At 33.5% G+C, this 6,089-nt stretch overlaps 1 pseudogene; it reads right to left on the bottom strand.

The window, feature by feature from the left end:
* Positions 1-5,644: 5,644 nt before the first annotated feature.
* LOC114627706 lies at positions 5,645-5,838 on the bottom strand (annotated as a pseudogene).
* Positions 5,839-6,089: the final 251 nt, after the last annotated feature.

Here is a 6,089-nt window from a genome sequence, read left to right on the forward strand (position 1 = left end):
ATACCTACTCAGACCTATACCTACTCAGACCTATACCTACTCAGAGTTTCCAAAGGCCTCAAAATTAGCTCAGATATATTCTAAGTCTCATAAGTTCTCCATTACATTTTCTGTTTTATCTCCCATTTCTCATGATGCCACATTGAAACGTATTATATTTTCAAAGCCTTAAAATTGTAACTATTTTAATTATAATGATGTGATTCAGAGTGCTGCCTATGTTCCATTTCTCTAATGAAAAAATCAGAACGTATGAATAATCAGCATCAAACTCTTGTATGTGGGGCATTGAACTAGATCTAAGGAAAACAACTGAAATAAAATTATTATAGATTCTCAACTATTTATGTGTAGATTATACAAAGGTATCACTATGACAACATGACAGAAATGCTACGGAATCTTATAGAAAATGATATAAAAGTGTTATCAATACCACTGAAATTTTAAGAGGAATGAGAATAGTAGAGGCTATCCATTTATTGACACGTGAAAAACAATATATCTAGATAATATTCAAAGAATATATCTCATATACCTTATTCTCAACATCGAAAATTTCTTAATATTTTAAGAGCATAGAGTCATAAAGAAACATTGCATAGTGTAGTATAATGTCAACAACTTAAAATACTTGTATAATTATAATTTGAAAAGACCCATGCTTCTTTTAATAAGTTTAATATAAAACTCTAAATTATATATATTACATATTCATTTCTATATATCAACTCATATCTAAATATATAGTTGTGAGATGATTCATATATATATGTACATAAACAGTTAATTTAAAGGTAAAATATGACTTTGGAAAAATGAAGATAGATTAAATAGTTCGAGTATACTGTAATGGTGGGGATTTATATAATACTGAAAAACAGTAAATATACATAAAATAATGCAATAATTTATATATTGCTCTGTGTGTGTGTGTGTGTGTATTGTAACACTGAGAGATGAGTTTGACAGAAGACAAGAAAGACAATAATGTTATTTATATATGCATAATTATGTAAATAAAAAAATGCTTAATCTCATTTTTGTTGTTGCCTGTATGCATTTGATTTCAGGAATGGCCATTTTGTATTACATGAACAATTAGAGGACTATGTAGGAATTTATTTTTGGATCTCAGACACAATCTACAACACAACTCCTGTACTTAGGGCTCATGTAAGAGCACAGAAGACAGGAGGAAAGACTGTAAGACACAGAGGACCAGAAAGTCTGCCATGAGATTCTGTCTCATAGAATTGAAAGGGACACAACACCCGTGATACCATAACAATATAACTACCTAAACAAGACCTGTACAACGATATATCCTTCTGCTTATGTAGTGGGAGAAGTTATGGTATAGAGTTCAAATAATTTATTCACATATTCTGGTTATTTCTTTCATCTACATGCAAACACTTTTCAATATTGATTTTTTTCTTGTCTTTAAACAATATAACTTAAAATCCTGGGAGATCAAGTTCTAGGGCATTCATTTGCAAACCAGTATCACATCCCTATCTGGATCATCATTACTCTCTCCCACTCTAATAGATTTTATAGTTAATCTGTTAGCTTAAATTTTGTCTTAAAGAAAACACATCTTAACAGATAGTACTTTAATAAGATAGTTACTTGATATTTAAACTCAGATTATGAATTCAATTTTAATATTTTAGAGATAAAATAAATAAATGAAAGATATTTATAAAAGAGTTAAAGTTTATATTTTTTAGCAGTTTCTCTAGGTATATAAATAAATATCATAAGCCAAATATATAGACACAGTTTCTTTGAGAGGTAGAATAAATTTATATAGGCTGTGGCAATAAAGTTATTATTTTGTGGGAAGCATAATACTTTGACATGGAATATCACAGATTTTACAAAAGTATTGACTTGGTAAGTGGATTTCAAGTGAAAGAGTGTCTTGATGAATTTGACTTAGTAAATACAGATCAAATTGCCTTTGCCAGGATCCAGGTAGCATCAGCAGGTAGATGAACATAAATGTTCACTTGTCAACACACCAACTGGAAAGAATACTAGATACATTGTTATTTCACCTTTGGAATCTGTGTACTAATAAGACATAGAATTCATATTTGCTACCTATAATAGACTCCCTGAAGATTTCTACTGGTTATGCTACATTCATATACTTTAGAAATTAATTACTTGTCATAATGTTCTCCAAACCATCTTGTTCTAAACAGAAAACCCTGACTCAAAGTGTGGATAGCCTAGATCTTCATTAATTGCTTTATTTCTGTCACTGTTGACCTCATAACCTCCTGAAAATCCTGACTTTGAATGTCTAAGTCTTTTATGTAGCATTCTTATTTAATATCATTTGTATGGTATAAAACAAAACAAGAAATGCAGTACAAACATTCTCGGTTGCAAAAGGCATAAATAAAAAGGTAAGAACATATTTTGAAATAAACTGCATTACATCTCAAGACACTATGTAAAAAAAAAATGGTGTGTATGTGTGTGTGTTTATTTGTGTGTCCATAGTATATGTGCTCATGATGAAAACTTATCCACTAGGCAATAACAGTTGTGAGGATTGTCTCCTAAGTAGGCCCTAGTTGAGAGTTCTTAATGCAGAGATTCAGTAAGTAAAATGAGACCATAACAAGAAAAGCTTTGGGTCCAGACTGAGGAATTAGGGATTCATCTTGTAAGTAATCTGGATCATAGGATATTGCACAGAACCTTCGAGGCCTTGTTGATCCAAATCCCTCATTATGCTCTGATCTCTCTGTCTTATGGAAAAGCTACAGCTGTGAGCACGAATGCCATGCTTAAAGAAAAGTATGATATAAAGGCCAAGACAAAAATAAAACTTTAGACAAATGCCGCCAGGAGCCGTGGCTCTGTGGCCTATGAGCTACCAGGAGGTTGACTGCTCCCGAGAGAAGCCCTGGCTTCTGATATAAAATTTTTAATCCCTGACATTTTTCTCAATATTGATGCCTTGGGAGAAGAAAAATTTTAATAATTAAGAAAAATAAATTAACACAGAGAGGGAAGTTAGCATTCAGAAACACAGACACTAGCATTAATTGTTGTTACTTTCACCAGCTACAGATACTTTTACGTGATTCTACATTTTAGAATTCTTAAAGTGTAATTTTTTTTTTTTAGGTTTTTTGAGACAGGGTTTCTCAGTGTAGTCCTCGCTGTTCTGGAACTCATTCTGTAGACCAGGCTGGCCTCGAACTCAGAAATCCGCCTGCCTCTGCTTCCCAAGTGCTGGGATTAAAGGCATGCACCACCACCACCCGGCAAAATGTAAAAAATTTAAAAATACTTGTATAAAACCAAATCCGAGTTGTGAATACAAAGGTTAAAATACTGAAAAAGCACATACCCTGTTAGTAAGCTGGGATTTGGGATTTATATTAATGAAGATTCCTGTGGCCTCTCCTTATTGATAGAAGAATATCAAACTCTCTGTGGAAAATTCTTAAAAATTGCTACCCTATTCCATATTTATTGAATAATGAAGAAACATGAGCTAATTTTTAAGTGAGCTATATTTATTAGACATTCTCATGTAAAAGATGCTTTTCTGTTCATAGCACAGAGAAAAAATAAAATCTAAGTTTTCATATGTATTTATAATGCCTCAAATTTATTTCTATGGGAATTACATGTACATATTGTATGACACATGACTGAATTTCCTATATATTATGGACTAGTTGGGTAAACATAGTTGACAAATGCATTATTACATTATTGTGGAGAATTTTTAAACTCAAATCATATTCCACGGGCATTCTATAGGCATGTTGTGCATTTATGGGCATCACTTTCTTTAGGTTAGAAAAGTTTTCTTCTATAATTTTGTTGAAAATGTTTACTGGCCCTTTGATTTGGGAATCTTTGTTCTCTTCTATACCTATTATTCTAAGGGTGTCAGAACTCCTGGGGAACAATCTGTCTCTTATTGTGGGGGAGGTGCGAAGGTGCTGAATTGGGCTGGGAACTCAACTTTGAGCCTGGAAGTGTGAGAAGTCCTTAGAGTCAAACTGTCTCTTAGTGCTGGAGGACGGACGGTGCTGGAGCACAGAATCTGCTCCCAGATACATGTGCAAACCTGTAGTCTGGCCTGTACTTCTAACATCAACTGTAAGATGCGACATAGTTTTTCAGTGTGATTGATAAAATATAGGGACAAACATACTGATGTGTGTGGTTCTGTATTAGGGTGGGCTTGATTCTGAGTGAGTAAATGGATTGCTTATTCAGCACACACAGGATATGATTCCGCAACCTCAGCAATTTTAAGGACCAGTAATCTAAGTGTGGATACCAGTAAGGAGAAGTCCAGAATATTTTCTTTTACAACATCAGTATCTGAATAAGAAACATGTGTTTTGAAACAATACTCTTTTACTCTGATAAATAATTGCAATACAGATAAATTATCTAAAATATGAACTCTCAACAAAGAACATTTTTGATACTTATTTCTGTTTTGGATCAAAGATAATAAAATAAAGAGTAAAGTGGTTATAGGAGAGTGATGAGTGAGTTTTTGTTTGGTTTTGAGCAGTGTTTCCTTCTTTAATCCAAAATGTTCTAGAATTCACAATGTGGTTGGCTTAAGCTGTTCACCAACTTGTAGCAACCCACTTGGCTAAACCCACCCTCCTATACTCTGGGATTGCTACCTTAAGCCACTATGATAAGATAAAATTAATTTAAGTTAAATTTGTAGTAAAATATTTAAAAATGTGTGATATTTCAGCTATTTGCAATCCTGAAAAATGAAGAATTGAACTCTAACACCACATGTCAAAACATCTGACTCTAACCAGGAGTGACCTGGCTTATTTTCTAAGAACCAAATAGTTATAGTAAATTCTGTATGCGCAGTGATTTCAGCACATTTCATTTGTTTGATTTTATCACAATTATAATTTAAATAAATTATACTATTTTCAATTACTACATTTTTTCATATTCATCTTCCAAATTAATGAAATTATAACAATATGACTAACAAAAACATAGAAAAGCAACATCAGAGAAAGATGTACTATCAATGGAATTCTTGCTGGGACTCTCTCCAGAGTAAATACAAGGAAGTTAATTCAAAGAAATGCAGTTACGTATTTTTGAACAGCATTCCATTTAGTTTTTCTGTACTAGAGTGGTTATGATATCATTGACTCCTTTGCTAGGCTATTTGATCTTATATACATCTAACACAGTATAGCTATCTACCTTCTGAAAGAAAATGGTCTCTTCTCTAATTCATTCATTCTTTTTTTTCTTTTTTTTGGTTTTAAATGAGTTGTTTAATTCAAAGTGGTATGGAATTCAGAATACAATGAAGATGGAACAAGGCTCTAGTGGGATTCTAGACTGGGTTCACTTTAAATTCACAGCTGAGGTAGGAATTGCTAAACACTAGAGACAAGGAGCTATTGCATTGTTCACTTTATTCGTCGTTTTTTTTTTTTTTTTTTTTTTTTTACAAAAGTTTATTACAATGTACAACAACAGGCTCCAGGATAACACTTCATCCTAGCTATTAGGTGGCAAAGATGTTATGGCAGGGAATACATATGTTTACATAGGGATGGAGGAGGAGGGTCACGTCACCTCCGATGTGAGGAACAGCTTACTTTTTGCCAGATTTCTTAATTCCACCTGTGGCCAGGAGGCCTTCCCTGCGGCCTTGGCTTTTAGCTCCTCGAGTTTCTTCTGTTCTTCCTTTTGTTTCTGCTTGAAAGCTTTATCTTCCTCATCCATCTCCTTGGCCTGCTTCTTGGGCTGTTTCAGGGGCTTCTTTTTGCCACCTTCCCAGCCCGACATGGCGCCTCCAGCCCCTTCACCAGACCCTGATCCTCTAATTCATTCATTCTTAACAGAAACTAGTCTTCCTTATAGACACAGACTCACATAAATGTCTATATGTTTAGTGGAATGATCATACATCTTTTGTAGACTGTACTGTTTGCTTGTATTTTCTTGTAATAAACACATTATTCAAAACCAACTTAGGAAAGGAAAGAAATTATTGGACCTTTTGCATGTAGTCCACCATCTGTGCAAGGCAACACAGA

Source organism: Grammomys surdaster, unplaced genomic scaffold (genome assembly GCF_004785775.1).
Source record: "Grammomys surdaster isolate TR1022 unplaced genomic scaffold, NIH_TR_1.0 257, whole genome shotgun sequence".
In the NCBI taxonomy this organism is placed as follows: domain Eukaryota; kingdom Metazoa; phylum Chordata; class Mammalia; order Rodentia; family Muridae; genus Grammomys; species Grammomys surdaster.